This window comes from Pollicipes pollicipes, unplaced genomic scaffold (assembly GCF_011947565.3).
Source record: "Pollicipes pollicipes isolate AB1234 unplaced genomic scaffold, Ppol_2.1 Scaffold_6686;HRSCAF=7923_pilon_pilon_pilon, whole genome shotgun sequence".
Lineage (NCBI taxonomy): Eukaryota > Metazoa > Arthropoda > Thecostraca > Pollicipedomorpha > Pollicipedidae > Pollicipes > Pollicipes pollicipes.
Window position 1 is genome coordinate 15,725,674 of NW_023596921.1, and position 17,317 is coordinate 15,742,990.

The window sequence follows — 17,317 nt, forward strand, 5'->3', positions numbered from 1 at the left end:
AACTCAACTTGACTTGGAGAAACTAGTGAGCTGGACTTCTATGCGGCAGATTTCATTAAAATGTAATAAGTGTAAGGTGTTGGGAAGTTTTGACGGTGGGGATTATCCACTAAATTGGAGGTCGGGAGTTATACCAGATCGAGGAAGAAAAGGACTTAGGGATTATCATTTCTAGGGAATAAAAAGTGAGAATGCGAGGAGCAAGGCACTTCGGATGCTGGGACTCATTCACAGGAATGCCCATCATACGAATAGGAATGTTGTCAAAAAATTGTGCTTGGCTAATGTCAAGCTACACCCAGAGTATAGTGTTCAGGTTTGGTCCCCATGCTTCCAAAAGGATGTGGATAGGATGAAAAAGTACAGCGCAAAGCAACTCGGATGATGGATGGGATTTACGACTTGGAAAATCTAGATAGGTTCAGGGCTTTACACTTGCATCCACTGAAATATCGTGAACTCAGAGGGGATCTGACAGAGACATTCAAGATTATGACAGGGATAAACGATGTAGATATATATGGAACACTGGAAATTAGGCCCAGCTTTACAGGGAACTAGTTTCATTAAGCTATAGGTAGGACAGAACTATGAAATGGCAGATGTCATTTAGTCCAAAAGTAGTAATCATTGGATTGGACAAGAGAAGTAATCATTGAAATGGACTGTCAAACGAAGGTGTAGGAAGCTCCTTTTGACCTTTAAAAATTGTTTAGACAAGTTCTATGGGGTCTAAAAACCTAGATTATAGCTGAATTCAGGACGGCAAGAGGTAAAATTAGCTTCGAGGATGTGTAGAGAACCTGAGGTAGGCCAACCTTGATGGGCTTGCGATGCTCTTTGTTGGCCAGATGTCGTCATGTCTTAACGTTTTTCCAGGAATATGGTATTTATTCGTAGACTACACGCAAACTATTTGGTCCTTGTGTACAGACGTGTTCTGGGGTTTACTACTAAGTTAATGTGAAGTTGTGATTTTTGTTTGACATTCTCACCTGGCACAAGCGTTCATTTTTGTGCGATATGCCCATTCGTTGTATGCCTTTGATTTGTTGAAAAGCATAGACTGCAAGCCAACTATGGCAGATAGTTGGCTTAGCAGATAAATAGCTGCTGTTTTTTACAACAAAAAAAGAAGCAAACATTCATGTTCAGTATACAAAGTATGCTGCTTTCCTGGGGCTCAACATTAAGACAGATGAATCCTATCAGCACATGCGTACACATCATTACGACATAATGCAAAATCCCATATCCTAGATGCTTACCTGCGAGACGCCACTTAATACGCGCTCGGGTGGGGGTCAATTTGATCTCCGAAAGGTTTTTCCAGAAGGGTTTCAGAATGGCGCGGTGTGCCCGCGAGAAATTTTGCGTAACTGTAGACAATTGAATAGTGGGTCGTTTGGTACAAAAATTTAGATGTGCCTTTGAAGGTCCTTGACCTATGACAGGTCAAAGCCAGGCCATGGTTTCAGCGAAGTCATTTTCTAGGAAATCGTTCAATCTGCCGCAAAGGTAGGGTAATACACAAAGCCATACATTTATGAGATGCTTTCTTAATCAGCATAAATATTGAATGAGCAAATTACGTTGTTCTAAAATCAGGTATAAAGGTCAGACCGAGGTCAAAACCAACTCGTTCTATTGCTCTAGGGCTTGCTGTATGGTGTAGTTTCTGGCGCTCATGTATAATTTATTGGGGACAAAAGCCGCATCATACATCTTCCATATTTTTTTTTTTTAAAGCCAGAATAGGTAACTGATCTAAAATGACCCAGGTCAATATTTTGTTTTCAGAAGCATACTGTCTAGGGTAATCTTCGTCGCTTAATCAGATGCAGAACTCATAGCAGTCCTGGATAATTTTGGTCACCATGACCTTCAAAAGGTAAAAAAAGATCACTGACCTGGAATGGGCATGCGACCTTTTGCTTAGAAACAGTTATCTAGGTTCTGGGGGCACTTTGAAGACCAACCTGGAATTTGACCTTGTTTGACCTTATTTGACCCAAATCTCATGAGCTAGGAACCTCAAACTTCGACCTAAGGGAGTTCGCGTACAGGCCAACACACTTTGTAAGTTTGGTGTCTCTAACTTTCTTAACTCCCGAGATCTCAGTGGGGGGTTCAAATTGACCCACCCACCCACCCCCTCCCCCTATCCGAGCGAAGGGTATCTAACCAGCCATCCGGGCGCGGGTCAAAGGCAGTATTCCACATTTAGGTCATATTTCAATAACATTTTCTAGTGAACTTCGTGACCATGAGTCGAACTTTGTTTCATTTGGGGGGGGGGGGGGGCATGGGGCTCGGCACCTAATGTTGAGCTGAGCCCCCCAATGCTGAGTCGCCCCTACCCCTTCCTCCAAAACTGGGCTGGGCTCCTGACATATTTGGCTGGGTCTTCACCATGTCGAACTGTCTTCTGAACTGCCTTCCTTCGTGGCAGGCGCTGACCAGCTCCTGTTCTGTCTTGCGCTGGCCCTGGCCCCGTTGATGTCGATTGACCTGGTGTCCTGTAGTCCCAGATGTAGATTCAGTTGGTGGTGAGCCGCCCCTTTAGACAACAACCGTATGTAAAACATTACTTATTATTACCACAGTAAAGCATAAAAGGATTATCAAAGACGCAGAAGTTACTTCCTATTTCACAAATTTAAAACACCTGCAGATTTCAGGCGCCTACGCTAACATTCACACACCACCAGATAGACGCATTCTGCTGCATCTGATTAGACTGGCACTTAATAAAATATTACCAGTTACTCCACAACCCCGCAGCTCGCTGTGGACTCGACAGCCCAGCTCGACTCGCTGTGCACTCGCCAGCCCAGCTCGACTCGCTGTGGACGCGACAGCTCAGCTCGACTCGCTGTGGACGCGACAGCCCGGCTCGACTCGCTGTGCACTCGCCAGCCCAGCTCGACTCGCTGTGCACTCGCCAGCCCAGCTCGACTCGCTGTGGACTCGACAGCCCAGCTCGACTCTCTGTGCACTCGACAGCTCAGCTCGACTCGCTGTGCACTCGACAGCTCATTTCGACTCTCTGTGGACACGCCACTCGCCCGCCGCCGCCAAACGGCCGAGGAGGATGATGCTGAGCAGGCACCGGCGGCAGGCGAGCGTCATCCGGCGTAAACGTTCAGACTGAGGTACAGCAGACTCGCACCGCCACGCCATCAGCCCGCCACGTCTACACCAGAGGTCAGTTTCTCCTGGACAGCAAACGGACCTTCATCACACGGACAGGTCGCACTGGGGCTCAGCAACCAAAAGGCAGCACCTCCTCAAAGGGACGGACATGCATCTAACCACTGTACATCCCGGCTCACGATGTCAGCTTGTTTTTTATCAGCCCTCTGACCATGCACGAGGGAAGTCGTACGTCTCCCAGGTGCTCTTAGGACTGGAGGAACATGAGGCGTCGAGCTCGGCCTGCTCGCAGCCGCCGCTGGGGGGGGGGGGGGGGAGGGGCTAGCACAGCGCTCCGGTCAGGGCTGAGTACTTGGAGCGTCCGGCTTACGTCACGGTCAGCAAGCGTCACGGAAACGGCTGTGTTCAACTCAGCTGCAGCCCTGACGTACAGGTATAAATGAAATATTGCTTGAAAATGCTTACCTTGGGGAAGACGGAGGCATGACCTAATCTAGCATCTCTCAAGCAACGTTAGCATATGCCAGTGTATTTTGACATGCCAGAGGTCCGCACTGTACCACTGCAGTGAAGTGAGCCTTTTTGTTGCTGTCTCCACTTACCAGACATGTGTTTGACCAGAGTTGAATCGTGAATTGTCTCACAAGCCAGTCGTTTTAGGTTGAGCCGCGATACGCCAGATGAATTAACGTACCATTTCGAAGTGTTGAAATAAGCAGTATGCTACATTAGTTGCGAAGCGTTTTGCAAAGCTGGCAAGAGTTTTGTTACTGTAAGTTCTTAGCAGCAAGTGAAACATTGTCGTTGCTGATCTAACATTTGCCAGATCTCAGACAGGAACCAGGGAATATGGTGTGATGCGGACATCCTGCATTCCTATATCCCATGCCAAACTCAGTGAAAGGTTATCTGCTACCTATTATTGCATTATTGACATGCCATCTCCGACGGCATGGCTAATACTGGCTAGTGGAGATGTGATTAACTACGTGTGAATGTACTTGGCTGGCGCCTGGCAGGTCCCGACCGCCACCTGTTAGGTTTAGTGCAGTCTAGCCTGCATTGCGCACCACATAACTGATGGGTCTAGGCTGTTGGCACCCGGTAGAATGTGCTAGCCTAGAGATGAGATTTCAGGGAGCTGGTTGGCAACAGGTCAAAGGAAAGGTATTGTTTACTGCACTGGCTAGATTGAAGCTACAAACTGGCTACTAGATTCTGTACCTACTTGTTCCATACTAGTGTCTTATATATATATATATATATATATATATATATATATATATATATATATTATTCTTAGTCTAAATATACGTATATATGAATAAAAAAATATATCTAGATCTAAGTCTAAATATACGTATATATGAACAATATATATATACATATATATATATATATATATATATATATATATATATATATATATATATATGTATATATGTATATCACACACGATCAGTCCAAGCCAGCTGGGAATTGAACAATTGTCAGGGGCGCACCCAGGAGCGGACCGGAGACACAGTAATTTTCTGTAGCCCCGAAATCTTCCATTTTCACAACTGTTGGACTCTTAGAGAAAAATCAAAGGGAACAGGGTGCTATCAGCTAGCTCAAAGCCCTTCCCATGAGGATCCTGGCTGCACCCTGCCCTTTCCGCGTGACTCAGTGGAGTCGCCAGAGGTATGATTGGTCCTCCGTCAACTCGTATGACGCAGCTCTGTCGTCAGCAATAATGACGCCATACCATCAGCTAATTACAGCGCAACGGAGTACCTCCTCAGCTACCCTTCGAGGCTACTAGCGGTATCACCTTTTGTTTTCTTCTGTTAAAGATTCTGCGTCAAACGAGTTACTTCTTTTACCACACTAAATTTTTCAGCCTCGCCTGCAATCGTGCTATCTCAGTTCAACTTGCATTGTAAAGGTGAACAGGCCCCTTTAAAGGTAATGGTAAAGGTAATGTTCGGCATCTGTATGAGGTTTTGAACTGAAAAGTCATATCTAAGATTATTCGGTGCGAGTCACAACCCTGCCCTGCTTAAGACCTGAACCCTTCTAGTTTCTGATCTACACGCCCGCAGACATGTGCAGACTTGTTCGGGGAGACTACTTCAAGGTCACCCAGGCATCCGTGACGTTATAGTAACGTCATTTAAATCCTGTCATTCCCTTGGTCATGCGGTGATCAAGACTAAGAAAAATATGATTGCCGAGAATCTGGCGTTTGTGAGTACAATTTAGACATAACGGCTATCAATGGACTTTCAATAAAAGTTGTGCAGGGTATAATGGCGTAATAAAACAATCACATAATGTACAACATGTTTACTGGTTAGTGAAATTTCGTTATTTAGAGAAGTTTCTTAACCTCAGAGCACACCAATAGTTGCAAGTGAGCTTTTTTCGTTACATCGCTGCTTACCTCAACATCTTCAAATGTGGAACATTCTCTTTAATGGACCCATATATGATATTTACATGGTAAAACGCATACAAATATACACCATTGTACTTAAGATTGAACCAGTAACACGCCTGTTTGGGTTCTGCGCCGCCACCAGGCATGGTCTCCTTTGTATAATTCAAAGCTGAAAAAGACGCAATTTTTGGCAGCTTTGACCTTTCTCATGGCACAATGACTCAGTAATTGACGTAACATAAAGCTTATACCAACCGCGAGATTTAGTCGACGCCAGCCCACTGGTAGGTGTTTCCGCTAAGATCTGTCTTCATTATTTGGTAACGCCGGGGGTCGCACCAACCCTCCCTATCAGTCCGCGTCATGAAAAACGGCGAACCAGTGTAATGGTCGATCTAATCAAATGATCATGATCAATCATGATCAATCATGAGCATTGAACATGTTCAATCTCTCAATTTATTTAAGACACAAATTGATTTATTGGTCACAATCGGTGCGTGCCAATTTATTCGGAGATGACAAAGACATATCCACCAGACTTTACAGATAGCTCAAAATGTCATCACATAATTCCTTAAAAAGTGGCCTATTTTCAAATGGAATATCTTCAGCTATCCATGTAAACCACTATCAAAGAATATACAGTATTTGGATCTGCATGCTTTTGAAAGTGACCGTCATTTACCGTTTGCATTTACGTTCGGTAATGTTTTGTTTCCAAGACAAAGTAAGATAACATTATCCGCGAGGTCTAGTCGGTTGACATTTTGTGTTAACTAGCAGGAGGGTACGATGTTAAGAACTTGAGGAGAAAGAGGTAGAGCTGAGAGTTTTGACGGCCAGTCATGATAAAAACAGCCGTAATTTTTCCACCGGTCGTGAACACTAAGACCACATTGCTTTGTGTGCTTAAGCGATTGCACAGCTGTGTTATGTTCCCTTGCAGCGGTCTTCCCACTTCCTAATCAGCACCCCAGCTTGAGCCCTCATTAGTATTGCATAAGGTGCACACCTGTATATGTGTTCTGATAGCCATGCTGAGCTGGCCTGAGAAAGCCTGAGTCGTGATTTGTTACTCCGGAATGCTCCTGCTGCGGTCAACGCCACTCCGATATTAAAAACACCCACCGACGGCAGTGTGGAGCCCTCTGGTGACAGCCCCGAGCGATATATGGTACCACATTGGGTTCTCGAACATCCCATAGAGGTACCGGCGAGGTTCTCGGGGATACATTTGGTTCCGGGATGGGTTTCCAAACATTCTATGGAGGGGTTTCAACGAGGCCCTCAGGGACTGTAAGAGTGCTCCGCGCGAGGTTCTCTGAGATCGTTCCGAGGTTTTCTGATGCCATCCCGACATGTGCTGTTTCCGTGAAAATACACGCCCTTATTTGAAACCAGACACAGTCGTCACTGTTTTTCAGTGAGTGCTTCTAGGTTTGGATAATGAATTCGTCCTGTGAGTGATGCATTGGTGACTTCCCTGATGGCAGCGGTGGGAAGGGTGAAGTGTTGTTCTTAGGGGTGTCGTATTCTGTTCGGTTGGTGGTCTACCCCTCCCGCCCCCCCCCCCCCCCACACTCACGTCCTCTGAGTGGAAGATGGATCAAATCTGCGCAGAAACCGTTCTTTGGTGCATTTGGAGGGCAGGTTTAGCCATTTTTCTTTGCTCATCCCGCTGCGTATTTTGCCAGCGTACACTGCAGCCTAATATGTTAAGTGTCAAAGTCAGCAGACAGACTATCACGTCACGTCCATTACGACAAAAATATCTACCAAAAAGTCTCTACGACACGTAGCATGCGACAAACAAAACCTATTCTACGCGACAAAATTTTCACGGTCAAAGCTATCAGAGACAGAACTCCTATGCAACAAAGCTTCCACGGATAGAAGTTCCGCACAACACTAACGCTGCACCAGAAAATTGACGGACAACCTTTCGCGCGATACTGCTCGAATCGATAGAATTCTCTTGCGACAGACCTTCACCGATAAGGCGGCCGGCAATCCACGGTAATGTCACCATGCGGATTTCCCGAGCAGTTCGTGTTTATGGCGTCACAGTGGGGGTTGTCAATAAATGTTTTCAGGTACTGCTAAGACGTTTGTGTAAGGACGTTTTTCACCTGCTCCAGATTTAGTGAGCCACAATTCTTTGGCCACTCTGAACCTGGACGACATTCTTCGCCAGGTAGTGCGGAAGGAGTGAATGAATATCTTCGCCAAACACATCTTGAGCCTCTCGTGGTTTAATGGTTATTATGCTGGACCGACATTCTAAAGATTCGGATAGGAGTCTCGGTGGTTGGATCGAAATGTTCTCTAATGTCTGGTGTAGAATTTCGCTAAGTTACAGAGCGCCCAGTGAACCCTTGCCCACCAACGCTAGAGTACATGAACAGCATCCTCACACGAACATCAGCATGTCCAGCTCGAACCCTTGCTACTATGTGTTCTATCCATGTCTGGGGTTTAGACAGTTGTGGCTGGTCACATATTCCAACACCAGCCCAGATTACTGTACCATGCTTTGTATAGTGCAGTGCCCCTGTTCGATGCGTGTTAATATTGCTGTTAAGTACAATGCAAAGTTGATATAAGGTTGGGACATGAAGGAGGGTGGCACATGAATTCAAATCGAATTTGATTCCACATCAAACTATCTTTTTGGACTTCACTACAGGCAACGGGTACCTGAGCGCAAAAATTCTGCGAGAGTGATGAGGAATGAACCGAGTGAAAGTTAAGGAACCGATTTAGGATTTAGAAACTTGACGATTTTAGATTTAAGAACCATGATGTATATCGTTTATGAGCTGAATGGTCAGAATAGCTCACTGACCTTAAATGACGCTGGTCAACATTTTGCTTTTTTACGAACATACTGCCTAGCGTTATCCTTGATATTTATTCAAACAAACAAAAATATCAGAGCAGTCGCGTCTGATTTTGGTCATAATGCCTTCTTAAGGTCAAACAAGATCACTGACTAAAAATGAGCGCCATTGTTTAGCTTAGAACACGTATTCAGGTTCATGGTGGTTGCATGAGAAGGTCTGGAGTCACTTTGGACACCGATTTGGACTTTGGCCCTGTCTGACCCTATTTTACTAGAAAGTCATGACATATGAATCTCAAATTTGGACACAAGTGGTTTCACGTACAGGTTAACATGCCCTGTGTATTTGGTGTCCCTAGCTTTAAGATCTCAGGGGAAGGCTCAAAATGACCCTCCACCTGAGTAAAGAGTGTTCAATCGGCCACCCGGGCCATTTTTAAACTGACACCAACAGGCCAACAACGCCACCTTGCGGCGCGTTTAAGTGCCATAAGTGAGTCATGCTGTCTACTACAGCTGCAACTCTGGTAGTGACTGACGTCATAAGAATGGTTTCAGGATGTAACCAAACAATGGCGTATTAGGGACCACATTTACATTCTAGTGAAATTAGTTATTTGGAGCGGTATTTTGCACTTTAAAGCACACCAACAGCCTCGAGTGGGTTTTGCGATCACATGCGACACGTGCTTCGATCTTCTCAATTGTGGAATAGTCTATGTGGAATAGCACATCACATGCTTATGCATCTTCGAGTGGACCCCTAGCCCATCCTCGTCCTAAAAAATAGCCAAAGCCCCCTCTCCCCACTACCACGAAATAGTTGCACCACAGCCCTCCCCAACGTTGCAGCATATCCAGATGCGCTTTGATCCCACCACCACTTTTTTGATGGTGGTGGCACTTGGCAGCATACCCAACATTGCACCAAAAACCAGCATTGCAGCGATTTCGTCTTTGCCAGTGGCTTGTACCCCAACATCTCAAGATTCGGGGCAAGTGATGAGATCGAAACACACCACCCGAAGGCACATGCTCACCTTTTGACGATCGAGAAGTGCCAAGGAACTCTGGTGACCAGTGTTAACATTTGTAGTCAATAGCATTAATTAGGGGCGGCCGTGCAGAAACGTGAACACATGCTACCAAGCTGTTCACCTTTTGAGCTCACGCCCGTCACCAAACCCAGAACGAACAGCCAGACAGGATTTAAGCAAATCAGAGATACCATATAGCTACAGTTCTTTGAATGCTGAATGACTGCCATCAAGCTGAAGTACATCAAAGCAAAAAATGGCAAACGGCATAACGAAGATCGGATAATTTTCGGAACGCACAACAAACAGGACGGGGATAATACAATCGCCGCGTTCGTAGGTGGCCGGCCGTAGTCGCGAGAGCGCCTTATTACCGAGCTGACGCAGGCAGAACCTCGTTACAGCGCATACAGCAGGCAGCCACAGCGCGGCAAACGGCCTGGCCGCGCCGACAGTCCCAGCAGCGGCCCGTCAGGAGACCATGCACAGCAAACGGCCTGGCCGCGCCGACAGTCCCCAGCAGCGACCCGTCAGGAGACCATGCACAGTAAACGGCCTGGCCGCGCCGACAGTCCCTAGCAGCGGCCCGTCAGGAGACCATGCACAGTAAACGGCCTGGCCGCGCCGACAGTCCCTAGCAGCGGCCCATCAGGAGACCATGCACAGTAAACGGCCTGGCCGCACCGACAGTCCCTAGCAGCGGCCCGTCAGGAGACCATGCACAGCAAACAGCCTGGCCGCGCCGACAGTCCCCAGCAGCGGCCCGTCAGGAGACCATGCACAGCAAACGGCCTGGCCGCACCGACAGTCCCCAGCAGCGGCCCGTCAGGAGACCATGCACAGCAAACGACCTGGCCGCGCCGACAGTCCCCAGCAGCGACCCGTCAGCAAGTCATCCACTGCACACGCCGCGGATGGGGCGAAGGCCCGACAGACTCTCATTTCGCTGGAGTCCCTGGCGTCTGCCAGCGAAGTCGTCGGCGGGTCAGATTTCTCTGAGCGACGCCAGCACGAGACCCCAGAGACCACCCACTGCGGCCCACTCCGTAAGCGGCACCGCCGCCCTCACCATTTCATGTTCGCTCGCCCGGGCCCTCCCAAATGCGATGGTGTCTCTTGACACCCACCCGGCATGCTCTAGTATTCCAGTGTGGGACATCCCACAAGTTAAAGGGAATGCTCCACGTTTGAAGATATTGAAGCAGGCATCAGATATGATGGAATCAGCTCGGGTCGGCCTGGGTTATTCCACCATAACTCGACAAGTGCCTTACACCCTCATTCCTCGGATTTTGATTGAAATGGATTACGGTGGTTGTCATCAGCGCTGGAGTTGTCTGATGCATTTTTAAGTATTGCAGTTGCACTGCTTCGGAGCTAGAGCCTTCGACAATTTTGAGTTGCGTAGTTGCAAGGCCTCCTTCGAGGGCAATTTTACCACTTACTTTAGAGATAATTTGGCAAACATGCATGTTGAAATGATCAGAAAACTGTCCTAAATATTTGTATGGCACTCTTAAATTTGCCATTGTAAAATGCGCAATGATCAGCTCATTGAGAACTTTGCAGTGCACAAAGAATAATCTGTCTTTCTGATATTGATCTTTTTCTCAGTTGCGTGTGAAAGACCGTAGTCTGGTCCCCAGCGTTCTAAGATAGCAAAAGGTGGTTACCCGTTTGGAAAGGACACGGTCCATGCACCGACGAATCATTTGTAACGCGCGAAGAGTGGGCGCGCGGCGCATCGCCGGAGCCGACTGCCCTCCCCCCTTCACATGTACTGTCGGGATCAGGGTATTAGGAGCAGGGGGGGGGGGGGGGGGGGGGGCTGGGGGGGAGGGAAGTGCGTGCAGTGAGGGTAGGGTCGTCTTTTGTTCATGTGGGGCGACTCAGAAGACGGACAAAAGGACCAGTGGTAGGGACTTGGGCCAGTGTCTGTGGTGCCGCTGAAGCGCGTGTTGTACTGGCAGTGTCTTCCGAGCATGAAACGCTCATACAGCCCCGGTTGTGTCGACCCATTTGGGAAGCACAGAAGGAGAGCACGGTTAGGTTTAAGGTGCGTGAGCGAGTCACCTTTAGTACTTACGCTTCTTGCAAGATGAGTCATGTCCAAGTTGATCAGAAATGCCAGCATTTTCGACATCATTCTGATAAGTGTAGAATCTCTATACGAGGTAGTCACTCCTGTGGGACAAAACACATTAGACTCCCTGCTCACCACTATGAAAGTAATCCCTTTCATTTGCCTTGCTTTTGCCAACGGACACGTTCTGTAGTTTTTTAGCAGGCTTATTTGTCAAAATGCTTGCGGAATAAATGCTGCGAAAGCTTGGAAAGCTAACGCTTGGATCTCTTGCCCTCCGAGATGTCTCTTTTAAGGACCTACTGAGTTACATCCTGTTTGATGTTCATGGGGAATTCTGCATGATGCGGGAGTGTTAGTAAGTGTTCCGCGTTTTGGATGGTGTGCGACTGTTTTTGATTGACCCAATCAGTGTGCAAGCAGGGGACGAGGACGTTTGATCAATTAATCAATTTGGTCAGGGGATGAGCACCGAGCACTGTACTTAAACTGGACTCGTTCTGCCAATATAGGAGTTTTGGACCGAATTATCAGAAGCCAGTAGTTGCAGAGACCAGACATTACTTTACGGACCAGCACCAGGGCAAATGTTTCGTTGACCCTAACAACGATTGCCATGGGATCGAAGCTATGATCTTTGCAGACGGTTCAGAAAGCCTACACTTTTGTCGTCAAAAAAGGAGATCAGGCATTTTCAGGGAAATAGACCACAATACACACTACATATTTCTGTGCTATATTTACTAGAACCTGGACAGATTACGAATAAAAGTAACTGCGCGCTGTCAGACGCGATGTCGCATAACACTACTGTAACCCATTCATTTCTACAGTACCTTTTACGGGAAGTGAAAATTCCTCGTTTCAAATATGAAAAAAGGTATTGCTTTTCAGATGGGTCAGCTGCGCTGTGCAAGACCAGGTCCAATTCCGTGAGCACTTGCTGTCATGAGGAGGTCTTTGGCGCGAAGTGTGGTTGGCATTGCGCTTGCCATATCACACGGGAAGAAGCTCCTACGGCGGGTTGCCATATCGCACGGGAAGAACTCCTGCGGCGGGTTGCCATATCACGCGGGAAGAACTCCTGCGGCGGATTGGGGGAACCTGAAAAGGGCTGCTACCAGTGCTACCCTGTCGGGCCTCCATTCCCACCATATTCTCTGCTGGCAAGCTATACAGTTCCTGCAGGCCACGGCTAATGTGCAGGCGGTTTACTTCTGCTTACCAAAAGAAGAAGTCCTCCGAGCAGAGAATGAGCTTAGCATCAGATTTAATACGGCCGATGGCTGTCAATGGGACACTTAATTATTGTGATGATTATATTACAATTATCCCTGAGTTAGATTCAGACGTTGGGAGAGAAGTAGAAGTCGCGTGATTTCAAGAGTTTTGATGAAATGGAGCAAGTTGGACTATGTCACTGGCGTAATGAGTCGACTTCCACCCGCATGCCAGCCATTTTATCGTTAAGCTTAGTATTTTCTCACAATGTGCTCCTTTTCCACCGCCTGTGCGGACAGGCGCGTGAGAAATACTGCACCGGCAGCTGATTGCGAATGACACGAATGAAGAGTAGTTCCTTTATGTTGGCACTGTTTTCAAGCCCTTCCAAGCCGAAAACCATGCTTTTTAACCGTTTGAACATGGGTTTTAAGCTATGCGTTTTTGCATGCCAATGAGAAAAAGGTTAAAAAGGCGTAGGAAAGTGATTTTGCGTGCGTTACAAATATTAATGATGCTACAATTAAGATGCATTGTACGATGATGGTTCCAATGACCACACACACGTAATCTGGAAGGTTTTTAAATTACTTTGACACGTTTGTTTGTTTGGTTTTCCTTCATTGTACTGTACATTGTATCGCCACCAAACTCAGCCGTTCAACCACACAACACGAAAATGCCGCAGTCTGTAGCTTCGATTCACTCATTTGAGAGACCTGAAAATGCCAGAGGTGTCTTCAGCACCGCTGACAACCACTATGCCTCATTTTCATCAATATTTGAGAGACGAGGGTGTTAAATTGATCGCTCGATCCGTCTATTTAACATGGAATATTCCACCCAGGGCCCCTCAAAGTTTATCTGGCAACCCCGCAGTGACGTCAGCGTGGGCACCTGGACAAATTACGGCATTGGAAGTATATAGAAAAGGACCTTTTTAGAGGCAACCTTCAGGCAGATTGAAAAGATAAAGGTGGCTGAAACGCTTCCAGCACTAGGCAATACGTGTGTTCTCTCGTACGCCAGCTGCGTTTTTGAACCTCAGTGCCTTCACTTCGAATTGTAAGTCATTTTACACAGGCGTTGCAACGCTAACCTTGGCGGCGCCACTAGTACTAACACCTGGTTTATGGACGGCGCTAGTGTACGTTCGTGGCCTTATGCCGCTCATCCAGCTTTTCTAGATACTTACATATTGCTCTTCAAAGCGTTCTGCGTGTGAGAATGCAAGCTGTCCTTGTTGAGTTCGAGACATCTTTACTTCTTGCGCGTGAATGCCTTTCCTTGATTTTGTTCGGTCACCAAGGCATATTCTCGGGTCAATTGACTGTCATTCTGATCTTAACTTCACATGACGTTCGGCCACTGTGTTGATCACCTACAGGTGTGAGCCTGCTAAGTTTGACGTTGACGCTTTTAACCCTCTTGCATTGGCTTGATATTGAACGCGTGACATCGACATGCAGCATTTCGAACTCACCATCCACATTAGGTGAGTAGGCTGGCGGACGAAAAACTCGTCTCGAAAAACAGCAATGTTGCCCATGACTGATGTGCAGACCATCTGCAGAAAGACTGCAGCCCAGAGCAAACTAATAAGTTCAGCGCGTATATTGCGATGCACTGAATGTAAAGCACATGTGAAATTAAGTACGGCGCAGATATACAACACGATACCAGATAATGATATATTTATAAAATACTGAAGGCGAAGGAAACAGCAATAATACAGAAAGGGTCGTAGCAGTGGACAAGCGACGCGCTGTGCCGTCTGCATCGAGACACACAGAGATGCACCGGAGCCTTTGCGTCCAGGCCAACTGGGAGTAGCACGATGCAGCCGAAAAGCTGTCACCCGCCTTCATCGCATCAGAACCACGCGTCCCAGAAACACGCTCACTACCTCCAGGAAGCGTGCCGGGGCGTGGAACCTGATCAGCCCCCCCCCCCCCCGCTCCATCCAACCAACGGGACTGTGAGGAGCTAGGTCAGTTGGCCCGAAACTGCCGCTGATTCTCAAATGGGTACACATTAATTAATCAGTGGCGGCGTTTCTTTTCAGGCACTGTGTGTACCCTGCAACTAGTTTTAGAACCCAATGCAGCATGTTTTGAAAATAAAGTTATTATTTCAAATGGTGATCAGACATCATTTCTTACGATACATTTTAAACGGGTGAAATAGCCTGCACTTATCTAGATCTTAAATCAACCACGCAACCGTCGAAACTTGCGCTGAGTTTTTGATGATAACATGCGTAGTCGTGATAATAGTCGGTAGCATTTTAATTCGATTACCCCTCTACAAGCATGGCCTGACAACGCGCTGAAAACTTTGGCGCTATGACATGCCTGACCCAGCCTAAGCCATATTTTGGGACGCCTGTCAAACGAGCAGCAGTTTTGTATCAAGTTGTACATATATCCAGTACTCTCACGATCTGGCTGAAATTGCTAGGCCGATAACGTTAAGCCTACGCGTTGCAAAAGCGTTAAAATATAAGGTGGGCATTCACGCTGCCTGAAAAACCTTAGGCTTGAGGCTCAGATCAAAGCAGACCATTTGATGGAGTTCAAAGTGAGCATTCGTGTACCATTTCTCGAGCTTTTGGAAACGTTGAGCTCGGGCATGTAATATCTCCAGAAGTTTTGTACGTCCAACCTAGCTTTTCGTAGTTTGAGATGCATGCACTAAGCTTTTATTAGCCTGCCAATCTTTAGCTAGATTGTGACACTCCGGAATATCGATCGACAATTTGATACAGGCGTGCCGCTAGCTCGACAGTTGTAGTTTGGGGGGTTAAAGCGTTGGTTTGGGCCAAGAGTCCGCCAACGTCTCGCCCAGCCATTAACATTTTGAGCCTAGTCATTTGGCATTATCACCCGCACTTGAAACTGGCGTATGTCGATATTTTTTGGGGCCTAAGCGAGTGAGCAGGGCACACCATTCATACGTCTGAACACCGGTTAAGAGCGAAACGCCCGCCCTGACTCACTTTTTCACGGCATAACCTGATTGGAGGGGAGGAGGAGTCGAAGCAGCCCGCCCTTCCATAAAAGTTACACAGGGGTGTCACCTATTTCGTTCTGAGCGCATGCCATCTAGTGTTGTGTGCTTTGAGCATATATGCATACTGTATGGGTCTCCCACTGTAATGGTTGACCACCCCGCCGCCACGAACGGCGGCTTTGTCGGTTGCCGCGCGCCGCCCGCGCCGGCTGAAGAGTTCCATACAATGTTCCTAAAAACCTTCACTTTTTAGAAACCAGGTGCTATGGGCACATTTTTTGTGTCCAGACACGCTTAATGAATGCCCGAGATGACGCAGAAAACTTGGGCACGATTGCACACTTTGCCGGAAAGATCTCCTAAAAAAAACCTTAGGGGGGGGGGGGAGGGCACCTCGACGGTGTTCTCCACCTCATTGACCCTCTCATCAGGGGGCTTAAACAGTTTCAGAGTACATGAAAGCATAAGTTGTAGCCATGCATGAGTTATAGCCATGCATAAGTGCATAAGTTAGTGCATGTAAAGTACATAAGCATAAGTGCATAAACATGCATAAGTTATGGCCATGCAAATGCCTGGATAGCCAGTTCCCGCTTCAGTGCCTAAGGTGTCCCAGGGGGCTGGCGCCTCCAGTCGAAGTGCTTCCTTTTGCGTTGTTCACGTCGGGCTTGCGCACAGGGTACTTCGCGGGATGCAGTATTTCAAATTTCAAATCGCGTTCACAACCCTTTTGCAATAAAACGCTTCGAACAAATTTTGGTTCTTAAAGTCTTGAACATGCACTTTATGCCGGCAGTCACGAAACCATGCCGTACTGCGCGTCTTGCCCTTATGTCATTGATAAATAATGAGGCGGTGGCCGCCGTATTCTCTCTTCACCCTGTACCGCGACACGGTTCTACGTAGAAAATCTTTAGGGATGTGAATCCGCAAAAATAGCACTTTTTACGCATTAAACTTTATTCCGCGAACTTCCACCGGCCTATAACATGGTAGAGACCCGTGTCCGTAACCATGACGATAACAGCAACATTGGATTTTGCAGAGGTATCAAATTTAACACTACTGAAATATTTGTCATACAACAGAAATGTCTGCTGAATTGCTCCGGCTTACCTCCATTATATATCATAATCGCAAAAGTGAACAAAGATCTTACAGCACACACTAATTCCTTGGATCGCATTACATAATTTTTCATAGGAGGCCATATTATTGGGGAAAGCTGCATTTGCCCAGCGATCTAGCCGATAAGACGCCGTATCCAGTAGAAAATCTAGTCCCCCTCGAACGCGTCACTGGTTGTCTGGTTCACATAACCTGTGGATCCAGTAACCGTGGTTCCACCTACTCCTTTTTTTTAGGTGGAAGACTGTTCTGGACAACAAAATTTATCTATGTAGTTAATGTGCTCCCCAAGACGTCATTGTCTGAATGCGCCATGGAACGTTGGCATGTGTTGAGGAGCTGCAAAACTATTCGTCCAAAATTGCTCCGGATATGTGGCCGTAGCAGTGCATTGTTTACGAGCTTTACTGCCC